This window comes from Diabrotica undecimpunctata, chromosome 3 (assembly GCF_040954645.1).
Source record: "Diabrotica undecimpunctata isolate CICGRU chromosome 3, icDiaUnde3, whole genome shotgun sequence".
Taxonomy (NCBI): domain Eukaryota; kingdom Metazoa; phylum Arthropoda; class Insecta; order Coleoptera; family Chrysomelidae; genus Diabrotica; species Diabrotica undecimpunctata.
In genome coordinates, this window is record NC_092805.1 from 170,409,360 (window position 1) to 170,427,264 (window position 17,905).

Consider the following 17,905-nt stretch of genomic DNA (forward strand, 5'->3'; position numbering starts at 1 on the left):
TTTGGAATTTGCAAGAACACATATTTAGTGGAATATCGACATCTGGAAAAACGTTCTTTTTACTGATGAGACCAGAATCCTATTATGGAAGCCAGATGGTCAAAACTACGTCTACAGAAGAGTTGGAGTACGATTGATTCGCCAGCTGCAGTCTGGCCCAGACCGTTAGTTTTGGAGTTGATGGCATAATTCTTTGGGAAGGTATTAGTTGGGAGGTACGTACCGCACTTGTGGAAGTGATTGCACGGATGACTGGTGATTCTTACGTTTAAAACATCCTGCAAGATCATGTTTTGTTATATGTTGGTTACATTGGATATTAAAGATTGACGTTAATGCACGATAATGCTCGACCACATGCCGCTGCCGTAGTGAGTAATTATCTTGATGAGGTCCAAATTCGAAGATTGGATTAGCCACCGTTGAGCCCGGATTTAAATCCAATAGAGCATATGTGGGATCACCTAAAACGCAGCATACGACAAAGAAATTCCGTTCCAAATACGATAGAGCAGCTTCGGCTTGCTGCACAGGATGAATGGAATGTAATTTCCCAATGATATGTCCAAAATTTACTTGCAAGCATGCTGAGAAAGATGTAAGCAGTAATAAAAGCTAGAGGGGGGGAATACTCGTTACTGATCATGCACTTCTTTCAGTTAAAACGACTTGTTTAAGCAATTTAAATTATCATTTAAGTTTAGAGAAAAATAACCTTATTTACCTAATATTAAACATTTATTTTTTTCACAATTTTCTTCGCATAAAAACTTAAGATTGTTCAATAAAAATTGTTAAAATAAACTCTATTTTACAATAAACGACTTGATTGACCAGAATTAAAACAGTAAAAGCAGGAAACTGTAATATATAAAATCAATATTGTGTATCCACCTTTCAAAGTTCTATTCAGCAGTAGAGTATCGACCAAAGACGTGTGGTTGGTAACAACCACGTTGTTGGGTATTTTCACAACTAAAAAATAAAAGCATAATTTGTAATGATAATTACGTTGAAATCATTATTAGGTAAGTGTGCCTTTTTTTTGTTGTACACTAATAAATGTTCATGAAAGATAGTTGATGTAGTGATTGTTTATATGTGAAAAATTTGTTTTGTGAAAAAGTTAAGGACATATTTTTCTAATTCCGATGATATGAAAATTTCTACTCCATTTTTATGTTGTGTTTCGTCGTTCTCGTTCGTACTATAATAAAATTTTCTGTATTTTCCTGAATCTGGCGATCGTAAGTCGATTACATCAATAACTAACAATTTTAAGCGTTCAGCCTTCTGAACAAGACTTTCAAATTAACCGGAAATCTTAACGGTTAATTTTTCTATTGTGAACCGGGGATTCTTAATATACCTTGTCTACCAAAGGGCTGCTCACGAGTTCACGACTACCCCTTGCCTTCATTTTTTGAGTGCAGCCGCCTCTAACTTGTGGGCAGACGCTATTTGCAGGCGCCTAATATGGAACAGACGCTGTGTATATGCTTCTCTCCTAACGATTAACAGCCGGGTTTTGAATGTTCTTATCCTTCTTCATCGTCGTTGTGGTCTTAATCTGTAACCTTAGATAAGGAACTCTCACAGAGGGCTATTAGCCAGGTCAGCTGAGTTTTGGTTTTTTTTATAGTGGTTTTACACCTCTAGCTCTCCTCTTTTATTTTGCTCTTGGGACCGGCTGCATCGGTTATAGAGCTACTTAGTTTATTCCACAATGAACTCAGCCACTTATTCTCTATTCTAGAAAATTAAATTGATTGTCAGATTTCTTTCGCATTCTCTGTATATACGTTATAAAATTTTCAGAAAATGGCTCATCAGGCTAATTAATCTGAACTGTGAGCATTTATTTGCTTTATTTTTCTTGGGTATAGGTATAAATGTCGATCTAAGCCAGTCTTCTGGGAAGATTCCAGTGGTATATATTTTGTTAAATAGTAGTATTAAGGACTGAAGATTTTCTTCATTGATTCAAGTTTTATCATCTCTACATATATCTCATCTGGACCTGAGGCCTTTCGTAGCTTTGCCGTATTGATTGTTTTTGTAACTTCCGTTATCAAGTATTGTGTCTTGTACTATATTCATTTGTGGTTCTGTTCTCTCACCATCAAACAGATCTTCGATGTATTTTCCCCATATATTTCCTACATTTTCTGGACTAGATACTATTTGGTTGTTAGTGAATTTTTTCTTCATATTTGTGACTTCCTTAGTTTTTTTGTATGCATTGAAGTAGTCATGTTTTTTTAGTAATTCTCTGGGTTCCTCACATTTGCTGTTCATCCATTCTTCTTTGGTTTTCCTGATTTTCATGCGTTTCGGATGGTTCTCTGGGTTTCTTTATGTTTTACTTCATTGCGGTTTTTGTAAGATCTTCTTACGTCCATCTTCTTCTTCTTATGGTCACCTATAGTGCGTTGGCGAATTATCTTAAGGTCAGACGTCTGTCTTTTGCGGCATGCAAAAGTTCGCCAGTGTTAGTTACGCCTGTCCAGTTCTTTATATTTCGCAGCCACGACATTTGTTTGCGACCTACTCCTCTCTTGCCCTCAATCTTTCCTTGGATAATTAGTTGAGGGATTGCGTATTTTCCCCTCTCAGGATGTGGCCCAGGTATCCAATCTTTCGTGCCTTGATCAAGCTGATTACGTCCATCAGTTCGAGGATTTCTTCTGTCATCCACGTATTCTTTGTTTTTCTTGTGTTGTCTTGTAGTTCTAGTTGTTGTTACTTTGCTACAAGGTGAATATACATTCGATATCCTAGAAATTAATGCAACAAATCCAGCGCTATATGTTTAATTGAATTACAATTACAAAATCATTAAGTTTATTAGCTGATTGTTTTTATCATATGTTTAACAACAAAATTATAAAAAACTGGTTTTATTCATAACTATATAATTACTTTTTAAATTTTCTTGGAAATCTTCAACCAAAACAAACTTTTACTATTATCATGACGTACGCGAATCCCTAGTTAATGTAATGTATATTTGATTGTTTACCGATCTATAACGCATTCGCTTGACCCCGCTTTTCCAATAAACAAAGAGTTCTCCTTCTACAAACATTTCTCGAACGAGGAAGTATGAATCGCACTGTGCATTACAGATAAGGCGATCAAGTGGCGATCACTCTCTTTGTGTCTTTGCGTGTATCCGAAATCTGTGCAGTGTCGAGTAAGATTTGCTCTTAGATGCGGTGAAAAAGTAGGCTACCACCAGTAGAAAGTGTTACATAAGTGGGCCTGTTACACGGCATTTTTATCGTAAGAAGTAAGTACTTTTATTAAGCATTGTCTTTCTTCATAATTTTTTCAAAAGATAAAAATATCGATATACCAAAAATATTTTTGTTTAATTTTTTTACTAATCCTGTATTATTATTACTGTCATTGTTCTTTTAAAATTTTAAAGTGTGGTATTTTCGGGAAAGAAAATACCACTATGCAAAAAAGAGAACACACAACATGGATACTTGGTAACATTTTAAGTAAAAAAATAACAAAATTATATTTAATAACGATTTAATTTAATTTAAAAAGTCATAGAAAATCATAACGAAAATTGATTAAGTAAATTGTCTATTCTTAGCTGTGTGTTATTTTGAGAACTGGATATTAAAAAAATTCTTGGTTGTATATCAATTTGGAATTAAATCATGTCAGATTCCGATTGATTTTTATATTCAAATTAAATAAAGGTTTATACAATTTTCCCTTCAGTTTTATTGGGATCTTTCTGTAACACAACACACCACTCTCTTCCTTCCACTTCATCCATCCAACCCTAATTTTACTGCATGCATCCCCATCAATTTCTCCATTACTCTATAATAGCAATATTAATAATACTAGATACAGTACATTCAACCAACTAACAACTCTAAACGAATAATAGAATTCGCAGAAAACCTTTCGTTGTAGGAAAAGGCACGGTAAACTGCACTGGAGTTCTCCATAATCTTTAAGAAACCAACAGCACACACACACACACACACACACACACACACACACACACACACACACACACACACACACACTTCTTAATTACTTATTTGCCTGTATTATCAGTTTCTTCTTCTTAAAGTGCCCTCTCCTCAATGGAGGTTGGCTACTACAATTTTAAGCTCTTCTCTATCTTCAGCTGTTCTTATTAGCTGTTCAAAATTTAGCCCTGTTCATTGTCGGATGTTTCTGAGCCACGATAGTCTTTTCCTTCCTAGGCCTCTCTTTCCCTCGATTTTTCCTTTCACTATAAGTTGGGCATATTGGTACTTATTATTTCTCAGTATGTGGCCTGCATATAGAAGAGTCGACCAGACGTAGCATTTTGATAAACGTAGTCGAATTTCGAGTTTTATTCGAGAATCACAAAGCAGTTTTTTTATTTTTTCGAAAGATTTTCTGGCCTGTTCTATTCTCGATCTTATTTCTAGATCAGGATTTAGGCTGCTATCGATCCAACATCCCAGGTACTTAAATCTATTGACCTGTTCTAAAATGTGCCCATTTATTGTGCAAGGTTGAGGTACGTTTTGGTTTTTTCGGATTGACATCACTTTTATTTAATGTTTTTAATGTTTATTTTCATACCAAATTGCTCACAGGTCGAGTTAGTCTTATCAATGAGTCATTGTAGACCTAAGTCGGAATCCGCAATTAACACTGTATCATCGGCGTATCTGATACTGTTGATATTTACGCCATTCACATTGACTCCATCCTTGGAATCCTCCAATTTAAATAGAAACTCGGAGTAAAGATTAAACAGCAGAGGCGACAGAACACATCCTTGTCTAACTCCCCTCCTAATTTCTACTTCTGCGGATGTGGAACCTTCGATCCTAACTCTGGCGTTTTGGTTCCAGTACAAGTTTTTTAAGAATTTGATGTCTTTTCCATCTAAACCGACTTCTTGCAAACGTTCTAATAGTAGGTCGTGTCTTACTCTATCAAACGCTTTTTCGAAGTCTATAAAGCTTATAAATATATCTTTCTGTTGGTCGTAGCATTTTTGGGCGAGAACTAGTAAACTGAACAGGGCTTCTCTCGTTCCCATGCCGGCTCTGAATCCAAACTGATCGTCTCCGATGATTGTTTCGCACTTTCTATAGATACGATTATGTACGATTTTTAGTAGGACTTTTACTCCATGACTCATAAGGCTTATCAGACGGAACTCATTGCAGTGTTGTGGGTTTGGCTTTTTTGGTAGTGGGATGAATATTGACTCCAGCCAATCTTGGGGTATTTTACCTGTATCATAAATGCGATTGAATAAAAGGACAAATATTTCGATATTTTCTTCGCTGATTAATTTTAACGTTTCTGGGTATATTCCGTCTGGATCTGGGCTTTTATTTGTTTTAAGATGATTAATTGCATTTACGATTTCAGATTTCAGAATTGTTGGCCCTTCGTTGTTATTTTCCAATCTTGGTTCTTCTCGTATGTCGTGAAAAAGAATTTTAATGTAGTTTTCCCATTCTTTCAGTTTATCTTCCGTTGATTCTAGCAGTTTGCCATCCGTGTTCAGCATGGTGTGAAAAGTCGTTCTCTTGGTAGTCGATGTAAACTCTTTTACCTTTTTATGTAAATTAAAAAAATCGTGCCTTTGTTGTAGTTCTTCTATTTCCACATTTTGTTTCCAGTCATTTCTCTTTTGCTTCGGTTATTTTTTTTTTCGAATTATTCTATTTAGTGTTTTGTATTCTCCGTCCTTGTCATTTTTTCCTTTAGATTCTCTTCGTTTCTTCATTAATTGTAAAATCTCTTCTGTTATTCATTCCTGTTTGTTATTTCTAGGTGTTACTTTTAGATGTTTTTCCGTTACATTGTTCATTTGTTCTTTAATAGTTTTCCACAGAACGTTTATGTCATCGTACTCGCTAATTCTATTGTGGTCGATATTTCCTAAATTTTTGTTTAATTCTTTATTCACTGTCTGATGTATGATGTCGTTTTTCAATAATTGGATGTCTAATAGTTGGTGTTGAGGTTTTTGTTTCTTTATTATTTTCCATCTTGCGCGAACTTTTGCAACAACAGGATTATGATCGGAATTGATGTCAGTTCCAGGATATGTTTTTGCACTGATGATTGCATTGTGATATCTTTTGTTGACCAATATGTAATCTATTTGGTTACGAATTACTCTGTTTTCATTGTGTTGTGGTGAAGTCCAAGTGTACAATCTGCGAGGGTGTAATTTAAACCATGTATTTGTCGCTACCATGTTGTGTTGTTGGCAGAATTCGGTCATTCTCTCTCCCCTGTCGTTCCTTGCTCCAAGTCCGAAGTCTCCGATCAATCCAGAAACTTTTCCTCTACCTAACTTAGCATTAAAATCACCTAAGATAAATGTTAGGTCTCGTTTTTTGGTCATCTTTATAAGTTTTTCTACGTCAGCATACCACGCTTCTAGCTCTTCTATGGGTTTATCGGCCGTAGGGGCATAAGTTTGAATGATGTTAATATTTACTGGCTTTCCGGATAGTTGAATAAGAAGACATCGGTCCGAAAATGGCACAAAGTTTGTGACGGCATTGTTAAATTTGTCTTCTAAAATTATCAGTTAATTTGTATAAAATGAGGAGCAAAAATTCAAATGGAATTTTAAATATTATTGTTTATTTGGCTAATAATGAATGTATAAATATAATGGTTCACCTGCTGTACAAATATTTTGTAAATAACATTATAATAGTGTACCTACTGATTATTTAAATTTATAAATCATCATCATCGTCACTAAATTCACTACCGCTATCATTATGTAAATCTATAATCACTGGATTCATTTCACTAATTTTCTTTTCTAGAATCCACCACTCATCTATTAATTTTTCACATTTATTTACATTTTTGTCCCATATGTCTGGAGTTGCAGTTCTAAGAGCTTCTTGCCAAATTTCCCTAACTGCATCGTCACCGTATCCACTGCATCCAACGTGATTATCATAATACGTTTTACATATACCCCAGATGTGTTCAATGGGATTAAACTGGCAGTGATATGGCGGTAACCGTAGTACTTGATGTCCATAACTTCATACAATTTGGTCAACTATATAAACTGTTGGTTTTTCATTACGTTTCGAAATTTCAAGTAACTCTGATTTGAAGACGTATTCCGGAAAATTGATATTATTTTTAACTAAGCAATTTTTTATGCTGGGTACGTTCCATGACTGTTTTGGTTGTTTCTCCAAAATCTACGAACGGTAAGGTGCATTATCTAAAACTCTAACTTATGATTCACTCAGACTAGGTAACAGTCTATCTTCAAGCCATTTAACAAACATATCTGCATTCATGTCTTCATGGTAATCAGCAGATTTTTATTTTGAAGAAAAAATCAAATCTGCGTTTTCTATAAAGCTTTCTTTCCCTCCTGCATGAAGAATGATGTGTCTTTTGCCTTCACTATCTGTGTGTTTTATTGATTTTATGTCCGTCTTGCAAAAAATTATGCTAAAATGCTAAAATTCTTTTATTTCGACCCTTTGCAAATATCCATGTCTGATCTAAGTATACGAATGTTGCATTTTCAGTCTAGTATATTCTCTCAAAAATTGAATTCTTTTGTGAACCACACTACACCTTTCGCATAAAAGTAACCTACTATTTTCTTTTTTAAATTTAAATCCTAAATCTCTCAATACTTTTTAAAGGCTAGTCCTCTTAATTTCAGAAACTTGTATTTCTCTTATTTTGGCCAGTAACAGCAATTTCAAATTTTTCTCCATCAGGTAAGTCAATGATCCTAGAATGTTTAGGAGTTGTTTTCTTGTCTTCGTGATACTCAGTTACAGTAAGATCCTCTTGAGAATCTCTGACAGTCTTTATTACAGTTTTTAGCTTACTTTCATTTGGACGTAGTTATGCAAGAAGGACTCAACTCCAAAAGTGTGTTTTTCAGGAAAGACATTTTCGCAAACCTATCTATTTTAAATTACAGGTACAAGTTACAACCTTGCTGAAAGTTGTACCGTGTTGGAAAGGAATAGTATTTTTATTGTTGATACTTAAACTAACATAATATAAAATAACAGCTTTGGTATTCCGAAAATATGGTGATTGGTTCCTTATTGCATATTATACATATTAATTAATAATTACATTTAACAATAGGGAAATAAAAAATCAAATTTCTTTAGATTATATTTTTATTGTAATTATTTGAAAATAATAATAGGAAAAACTAAGTAAAAAATAAAGGCAAATTTAACAATATGTTATAGCTTAAAAATAAAAAATAAGCTGAACTAAAATATGTAATGAAAATAATTATTATGACAGTACTAGTGTAATGAAAAAATTAAGATGTTTTTGTTGTTCGATTTGAATATAATGGAATAGTATTTTAATCAATTTTAATTTGAAAGTCCAACGTTTCATTGTACCTATCAATGTAATTTTCAATTTCTTCATTAGATGATAAATTACGATAAGAGTTTTTACAATCATTGGGAATTAAAAAAAGAAATGATGCGATACCCTTTAGCTTTTCAGGCGATATTGGTTTTCCTTCTGGCCAGAGACTTTTCAACAAAGATGACATGGAAGGGGGCCCGCCAACTCCTCGTTTTTGCAGATTTATTTAAACAAATTCGTTAATGTAATTGTTACTGACGTAAATAGACATTGATTTATTTTTAATAATGCGGATTTGTTTAAATTTCAACCAGTTTATCGTGGTGTTTGTTGTGTCTTTTTTTCTGTTTCTGTTCAATACTTTTCTCAATATCACTTGTAGATTTAAAGTCAAAAAATTCCATTTTTACTACGTTTAAAATATTTCTACTTCTAGCATTCTTCATAACACGGATATAGTCTTCAGGTGTGTAAAGCTTTTGCTGGAGTTTTAGGGCAGATTCAATCTCACCGAATTCACTATCGTTTGGCAGAAAACTGTGCCCAGAGACTAAAAACTTTATAGTATACTTTTGAAGGCTACAGTGGACTTCCAACACACTTTTCAGCATAAGAACCATCTTGATATTTCTATTCTGCTTACAACATGAATCACTCCAAACTTTTACAGCAAAAAGCACATGCAAGAAGTCAACAACACTGGTTCTTTTTTGTAAAATACAATATGGCTCCTTTGATTCATTTTAATAAACACAGATGGACTTGGTTCCCTCTTGCAAAACACATGACTGACTTTATGCGGTTGGATTCTGAATGCAAATCTCATAACGATAGTTAAGTAAATGGTAGTTGATTCAAAGTATTATAACACAAAATATTGATGCTGAAGCTTTTGGTTCTTTCTTGCTAAATAAAGTTTGAACCTTCCTTGTGCTTATAAGCAATAATATCAAATTTTGTATTTTGCTAGTTGGTTCCTTCTTGGATAACTACGTTCAATTATCCCGGATGCGTCACAAACGCGTTGATTTATACATAATAATGACTTTAGAGGTCCACAATTGTCTCTTTCCATGGTAAAGTATTTATGCACATTTGCAATTAATTCATCAATATCCAACTTACGTCTAGGCATGATGGTCACTTGAAACTACACCCTTGAATTACAATATACTGAGTTTAGATCAATATGAAAGAAACTTTCTAACTGTTGTGCTTGAGAGGTAAAATATAATATTTCCGCTTACAAAGATCCTAAACACATTAAGTAAATTAGCATAATGATCATTTTTTTTTTTTTTTTTTTTTTTTTCGGTGGAATTTATGGCTTTGGCGATATAATGATCATTAGAAATACCGATTGTAATTTAATTATGTTTGATAGAAAGTTTAGAAATGATTGGAAACCGTAGATAAACAAATTAAAATGTTTCCCACAATTATTTTATTTTTAGTACAAGTATTTTCATTTGAAAATAAAAAGTTAAATATAGTTACCAAAATCCTAACTTTAACCCGTAATCGCAGACGTTTTAAAAACGGTACACTCTAACAGACATATCAATGATGGTCAATCTAACCTCCACTTTTTAAATTGAAAAAATGTTCTAGTTTACTCCGAAGTATTTTTTAACAAAAATTAAAAGTGATATTTTAGTAATTTGTATATTTATTTTAAATATAAATTATCCTTAGCACGGTGGTAGTATTTGTTTCAGAAAAAAATTATTAAACAAGTAGGTGAGAGAAATTTACGTTAAATAACATTATGCAAGAATACTATTTATTAAAAAAAATGTATCAAAATATGCAAAACTATGAACAACGTGTTTATGACACATATATTTATATATATATACAATAGCACTAAAGGCCTTAGAGGCCCATGGCTTAAAAAGTTTGTTTTTTCTTCATTTTCGCTTTCCTTTATGTACTGAGATCTTCTCTGGCTCGATATGTGATTTTTCTCCATTCCTTCTTGTTATTCATTTTTCTTTTCTGGCCTTCTAGTCCAATTTCTCCCATATCTTTTTCTACCTCCTGATTCCATCTATTTTTTGGCCTTCCTTTTCTCTTTTTCGAAGTTATAGTGTAGTTTAGTACCCTTTTTGGAGTCCTCGTGTTCGGCATTCTTTCTAGGTGACCTCGCCATCTTAGTCTCTGTGGCTTTATGACTCTTATTATGTTAGGTTGATTATATAATTTCTTTAACTCATCATTTGATCTTCTTATCCATACACCGTCCCTTATTATTCCTCCATATATCTTCCTCAGGATTTTCCTTTCCCATATCTCCAGTAAATTTTGTTCATTTTTTGTCATTGTCCATGTCTCACTGCAGTATGTTACTATTGGTTGTATAGTTGTTTTGTATAACTGTATTTTTGCCTTTCTTGATAAAAACTTGCTTTTTAAAAACATTCCACTAAGAGCATGTACACTTCTATTGCCTGCCATTATTCTAGCTTGTATTTCTTCTTTAATGTTAGGATTACGTGATATTATTGTACATAGGTATGTAAATCTTTCTACCATTTCGAATTCGTATGATGATCTTTCTTCTACTTCTACTTTAAACTTTTGTCCATCCCTGAACTGATCATCTGTCCACTGCATACATTTTGTTTTAGTTTCATTTATGTAAAGTCCCATTTTCTTTGCTGCTTTTACTATTCTCTGTACTATCTCCTGTAGCTCTTTTTTTCCTCTTGCCAGCAACACTATATCATCCGCAAATGCCAAAACTTGGTGTCTTTTATGATATAGGAGTCCTTTTCTATTGATTTTCGCTTCTCGCATTATTTTTTCTAGGCATAAATTGAAGAGTAATGATGACAAAGGATCGCCCTGCCTTAATCTTTCGTTTACTATAAATTTGTCCCATGCATGATTGTTTACTTTGACTCTGTTTTCTGTATTCTCTAAAGTAAGATGTATCATGTTACGCAACTTTCTACTAACTCCCAGTTCCTCAAGGGTCTCTTTTAATTCGTTCGTTTTTATTCCATCGTATGCTTGCTGGAAGTCGATGCATAGCGCTATCGTTGGTAAGTTGTGTTCATAGCTTTCTGCTTGTAATTCTCTGATTATGAATACTTGGTCCGTTGTGCTTCTCCCTCGTCTAAATCCGCACTGATATTCGCCTATTATATTTTCAACTTCTTTTTCTAGCTTATCTTTTATGGATTTTGATAGGATTTTATATACGGTATTTAGTAACGCTACTCCTCTGTAATTACTGCATTCTGTTTTGTCTCCTTTTTTGTGTAATGGGCAAATAATGGCTTCCTTCCAATCTTCTGGTATTCGTTCTTTTATCCATATCTCCTTTATGACCTTGTATATCCAATTATTTAGTCGTTTTAGCCATTTTAACCATATTTCATCATCTCTGCTGTTATGTTATCGCTTCCAGGGGATTTGTTGTTTTTCAGATTTTTTGTGATTTCCTCGATTTGTTCTTTGCTGGGTGAATTATCTTCTATGTCTTCTAAGCTATGATTCTTGCTTCTGCTTCCATACATTCTCTTTGGTTTGACTTATTATTGCCATTTAGTAATTCATCAAAATACTCTTTCCATCTTTCGACTATTTCTGCTTCCCCGCTTATATTATTTCCTGCTTTGTTTCTAACGAATATGGGTTTTTGTTGGAAACCTTTTTTTTTCATTTCTAGCACCTTGACATATATTTATGTTACACCTAAAATTTAGCAAAATGTTAAACATTATGGAGAACACCAGTGCAGTTTACCGTGCCTTTTACTATAACCAAAGATTTTCTGCGAATTCCGTTAATCGTTTAGATATGTAAGTTGGTTGAATATACTGTACTTAAAACTATTACTTTGTTTTGTCTTACTAATTTTTAATCCTCTTTCTTTAAGAGCGTGTCTTCATTTTTCCAGTTTTTGTTCTGAATATTGTTCAGTATATCCTTTTAACCATACATCATCAACATACATTAAGCACCAGGGAATGTTATTCTGTAGTTTCGCTGTTATCTGATCCAGCAATAATGAGAATAAATCAGGACTAAGCCCAGAGCCTCAATGCAATCTTACTTTTACATGAAATTTATCAGTCTATCCCATACCTGTTCTAACACTAGTTGTCACTCCCTCACACATGTCTCTCACAATCTTTACATGTTTACCGAGGACTTCTTTCTTATTGAGTGCCCTCCACAGCAATTCCTCGAGGAACTCTATCATATGCTTTCTTAAGATCAAAGAATACTTGTTATTAATCAATTAATTTTCCTTGTTTTTAAAAACAGGTATTGATATACTATTTCTCAATTTATCTGACATTTGTACCACTCCATTATTCTATTAAATAAACCTATTAGCCAGTTATTCCTGTCTCTTTTAAAGCTATTCACACTTTTCCAGGAATATCATATAGCACATCAAAAAACCATATAGCACAGTTTGCGTCTTCGTAATACATAAATATATAAAAAATTTAAGGCTTCATAAACATACCTCTTTCTTCTCAGTTGAGGCGATTGCAATTCAAAAAGTGCTAGAATATGTACTTCTAGTAAAAAATTTAAAGACTCAACGATTAAATATTTAAAATTCACCCAAAAAACATCCAATTATTATATTTCCTAACAATTCTAAAAAATTATAAGGATAAAACTAAAAGTATTAAATTCTATTGGTCAAAGGTCTCACGCAATTATAACAACCAATAAACATTCAGATACAATTGTTAAAGAAAACATACAAATAAAGGCAAAAATAAATTGCGAAAGAAAAAATGACGAGGAAATGGTTATATTTGTGACAATAATACGTTTTAAAAATTCTACACGATACGATAGACTGGAAAGTAAATTGTGGAAACACCTCGATACAATAAATACGACTACAATCGCAAAGGTATAATCACCATCGTAGAAAGAAGTTTGGTCACGCATACTATTCAATATAATACTTACGTAAAATCTAACTTAAAATAATTTTTATCAAATTTGTAGCAACAATAGAATAGAATAGAATTTTTTTTTAATTTGTGTACCTTATAAGGTACAAGATCTAACTTTATTGTTTATTAAAATGCCCTTATCGTCCCCTCGTTTGGCGAGATGATTGTAATTATTATCTAAATCCTTTTTATAAAATTAAAATCCCTTGTTATAACATAACAAATGAGCTTGCACTTTTCTAAGATTTTTTTATTTTTTTACTCCACAATACTTTATTTATATTTTACGTAATATTACAGGTAACAGCCATATTATTCATAGCCATCAGTGAATATTTTACTTTTATATAGCGCGTGGGAGATTATAAAGAAAGTGGTTACAAATATAGAACACTGAATATAAAACTAATAAAAAAAAATTACTAAGATGTAAATTGGAGCTGGAAGTTCAGATAATAGAACAAGTGATGGAGTTTAAATATCTAGGCATCACATTATCTAGCTACGGAAAGCTCGAAACCGAAGTAGAAGATCAAGTAAATAGAGCAAACAGAGCCGCAAGCTGCCTAAACGAAACAATATGGAGAAATAAAAATTTAGGGAAAGAAACGAATTTACAAAACAGTCATCAGACCAATAATGACATACGCGGCAGAAACAAGACCTGACACAAAGAGAACAAAAAGGATATTAGAAACAGCAGAGATGAAAACACTTAGAAAAATTGATGGTAAGACACTATGGGACAGAGCTAGAAGTACAGATATACGACATAGATGCAAGGTGGAGAAGATTAAAAACTGGGTAAGAAATAGAAGAGTAGAATGGAACGATAATATAAGCCGAATGACAACAAATAGAGTAGTAAAGACGGCAGGAGACGGTTCTCCAATAGGAAGACGATCAGTAGGAAGACCACGCAAACGATGGAATGACAACTTACTGGAGGCACATTGAAAAACAGACAGAGTCATGTCTATATAAAAAGAAGAAGAAGAAGAAGAAGAATATAAAACGAATTAAATTAGTAAATATAAATATTATAAGTTTGATATTTGATATCAATCTGCGGCACCCGACGTATTAATTACTGCTAAATTTAGATAATTATTTGATAACGTTCAAGGATCAAATGTATTAGATTCAAAACGGAAGTTGATCTCTTCATTTTAATAATACACTTCTTAATATAATATTTGCGTGTTGAATTAATGTACTTGTATATAATAAAAAACTTTAAACAATAGTTTTTTTCAGTACTTTCTTAGTATAAATAATTGTTTATACTAAACAATACATCAGTTAAAATTTAAATTTATATGCTAGCACAACCATATATCAGTTTGTTTTGATTAGTAAGTTTAAACAAATTTATTCTTTTTTTTTTTATTTTCTAGTTTTTTTAAAACCAGTTTTTTATATTACTTTTTGCTGTGGTTACTTTATTGTTAAGTTGCTAGCAGCCTGGATCTTATTGGAGAGATCTTCTGATCATTGACCCCCCGAGGGAGTGTATTGGTCGTTTACAGATATCGGTGATCCGGTCAATCCATCTTGTTGGAGATCTTCCTAGGGATCATGGATCTTTAACTTTCCCTTCAATGATGAATATCTCCATTTTGCCTGTATCTGACCTCAAGGCATGTTTCCCATTTTGGTAGTTGTCCGCCCATGAGAACGGAAACCATGACTGAGCTAGACGCAAGAATAAAAAACAGTCATAAGAACGACAGTCCTCTATGCAAGCAAAACATGGGTGCTAAACCAAGCACAAGAAAAAGAAATAAATATATGGAAAAGGACAATTTTGAGAAGAATTTTTGGTGGGTATATAGAAAAAAAAACAATGTCGAGATCATGAGTCTTTTTAAAGAGCCTGCCATATCAGAAGTAGTAAAAGTATCAAGATTAGATTGGATTGGATAAAGACCGGTAATCCTTTATGCGAGCGAAACGGGTGCTAAACCAAACACAAGAAGAAAAAATAAATGTATGGAAAAGGAAAATTTTGAGAATAATTTTTTGTGGTGTTAAAGAGGGGGGTATATAGAAAAAGAATCAATTTAGAGATCATGACTCTTTTTAAAGAGTCTGACATATGCGAAGTAGTAAAAGCATCAAGATTAAGATGGTTGGGACATTTAAAAAGAATGAAAGAAGAACGAATATCAAAAATATTAATAAATACAGAGATGGGTGACAAAAGAAGAGTAGGTCGACAAAAAAAGAGACGGTTAGATGAAGCAGAAAAGGACCTCGAAAACAGAAAGGCGTGAAAAATTGAAGAAGAAAGACTGACCGTAAAGAATGGAGAACAATTGTCAAGCTATGGACCCAAAAGGCCTGCGTTATCACTTTAATCCATTCACTTCTATTTTCAACCATTTCATAGGCTTTGTAAAATTCTTTTCCAGAACATTTCAGTATCATCTGCTTTCTCATTTCCGACTGTCTATTTCCAAGCATATTATATCCGTCAGTATTGGCCATATTATAGAGTTGGCCAATCTCATATTTAGGGATTTTATGAAATTTGGGAGTCTTTCCAGGTTTTGGTAATCTTTACCTCTGGTTTTATTTCCTCCGGTGGTGTCCATGTTTTATGATCAGCAATCCCAAATAAAAGTGTGAGTTTAAAATTTGCCAACCTTGGTTATGTGTAGATGATTATTGTGTTGCCTATCCACTGTCATGGTTTTTGTTCTCAATATGTTTAATCCATTATGTGATCCCCATTTTCAACTGAATTGTTATATGAGTCGTATAAGATCAATATATTCTTTATGGCTATTTGCAAGAAGGTTTAAAAAACAACATGTCTATTAGATTTATTAGTAACCACTAAATATTAATCATTAACAACTATCCCATCCATGGTCAGATGTAAGCCTCCTTTAGGTGTGTCCACTCATTTCTGTTTGTTGTTCTTTGCATCTATTTGTGACCAGCCATTCGCTTGATCTCATCAGTCCATCTGGTTTGAGGTCTGCCTCTAATTATTTTTTTATTTTATCTAATATAATAATATTCTATAATAAATGAACTATTCTATTTTATATGCTAATTTGATGGCTATAAAGCTTTCGGGTCCTGTTACTAGTGCCTCTTTAGGGACAAGTCCCACTTGTTACAATCGTGGTCTAGGTCTCTAAATTCCTTTTTCTGACAAATTTCATAATTTTGGACTTCCGGAAGCTTATGTAAAGCCCTACATTTGAGGTCCATTCGTTAATTATAGCCAGAGCATGTAAGTCATTGCTGAGTCTAGCTATCCATCCATCCATGCCTAGATTTTACCAGAGATAAAACTCCACCCTGTACATAGCTTCTGACTATATGTGCTGGCAGTAGATCTTCCAGTATCGTTCTGTATATCACTGCAGTTTGTTTCGTCTATTCGGTTTATTCAGTAGAATTCCGTAGAAGAGTTTCAACCAATACAATATCCTTAATGTGTCTATCAAGTAGTTTTTCTAAGGACAAGCAGCGATGCAATTTCTTCCCCAGGATGCACCCAGTTATACCTCTCTCGTTCAAGCTTTAGTGACAAGATATGAGCAGCATCTAAAGCAGATTTTCTAAATTTAGCGAGAAGTTAGATATCAAAAACATAACGAAAGCCTGCGAGAATTCAAAGCCGATTTTAAAAGATTATTGCATTTAGTGTACCCTAAAGCACAAAAAAATTTCTGGAACAAATTGGTATACAGGCTCTTATAGACGAACTACAAGATGTTCAAATACAGCAAGCTCTCCGCTTATAACATTCTTCTTCTTCTCGTGCCACTCCTAGCGGAGATTGGAAATCATCATGGCCACTGCGACTTTGTTAGCAGCGCGCCTAAAAAGTTCAATCGAACTACACCCGAACCATTCACGTAGATTAAGAAGCCACGATATTTTTCTTCTTCTCACACTTCTTTTGCCCTTAATTTTGCCCTGCATGATATTTCTTAAAAGTTCGTACTTTTCACCTCTCACAATGTGCCCCAAGTATTCCATCTTTCTAGTTTTTATCTCATTTAGAATTTCGCATCTTTTGTCTAAAGTTTGGAGTACTTGCGTGTTAGTGACGCGGTCCATCCATGATATTCTGAGAATGCGCCTATAGCACCACATCTCGAAAGCTTCGATGTTTTTTGTGGTCAACTGTTTTAGTGTCCAAGCCTCTACTCCATACAACAGGGTAGAAAAGACATAACACCGCAGCATTCGTATTCGTAACTTTATATTGATATCACGATTGCAAAAGAGTTTGCGCATTCTATTAAAGACTGATCTAGCGATTTCTATTCTACATCTAACCTCTTTTGTTTGATCAGTATGGTCTGTGATCCAAGCACCTAGATATTTATAACAGGACACACGCTCAATCGTTGTATTGTCTATTACAAGATTAGCTCTGATGTTCTTTGATTTCGTGATTACCATAAATTTAGTTTTTTTCAAATTAATTTTCAAACCGTAACTGTTACAGTATATATTGAGACTTTGAACGAGATGTTGTAGTTCTACTAGCGTTCCCGTTAGGAGAACCGTATCGTCAGCATACCTTAATATTGTTGATCGTCTCACCA

The 17,905-nt window shown here is 33.5% G+C and overlaps 1 protein-coding gene across 2 annotated transcripts in view; it reads left to right on the plus strand.

Moving 5' to 3' along the window:
- Nucleotides 1-17,905, plus strand: part of LOC140437804 (alpha-tocopherol transfer protein-like) — a 54,772-nt gene that overhangs the window by 1,447 nt on the left and 35,420 nt on the right. Inside the window, exon 1 of one of the 2 annotated variants that reach the window (XM_072527552.1) lies at nucleotides 3,069-3,292. The exons of the other annotated variant lie outside the window; for it this stretch is intronic. The gene's annotated coding sequence lies outside the window, so the exon portion shown is untranslated. Of the gene's footprint in view, nucleotides 1-3,068; nucleotides 3,293-17,905 lie in introns of those variants that run through there. 2 annotated transcript variants of the gene reach the window in all.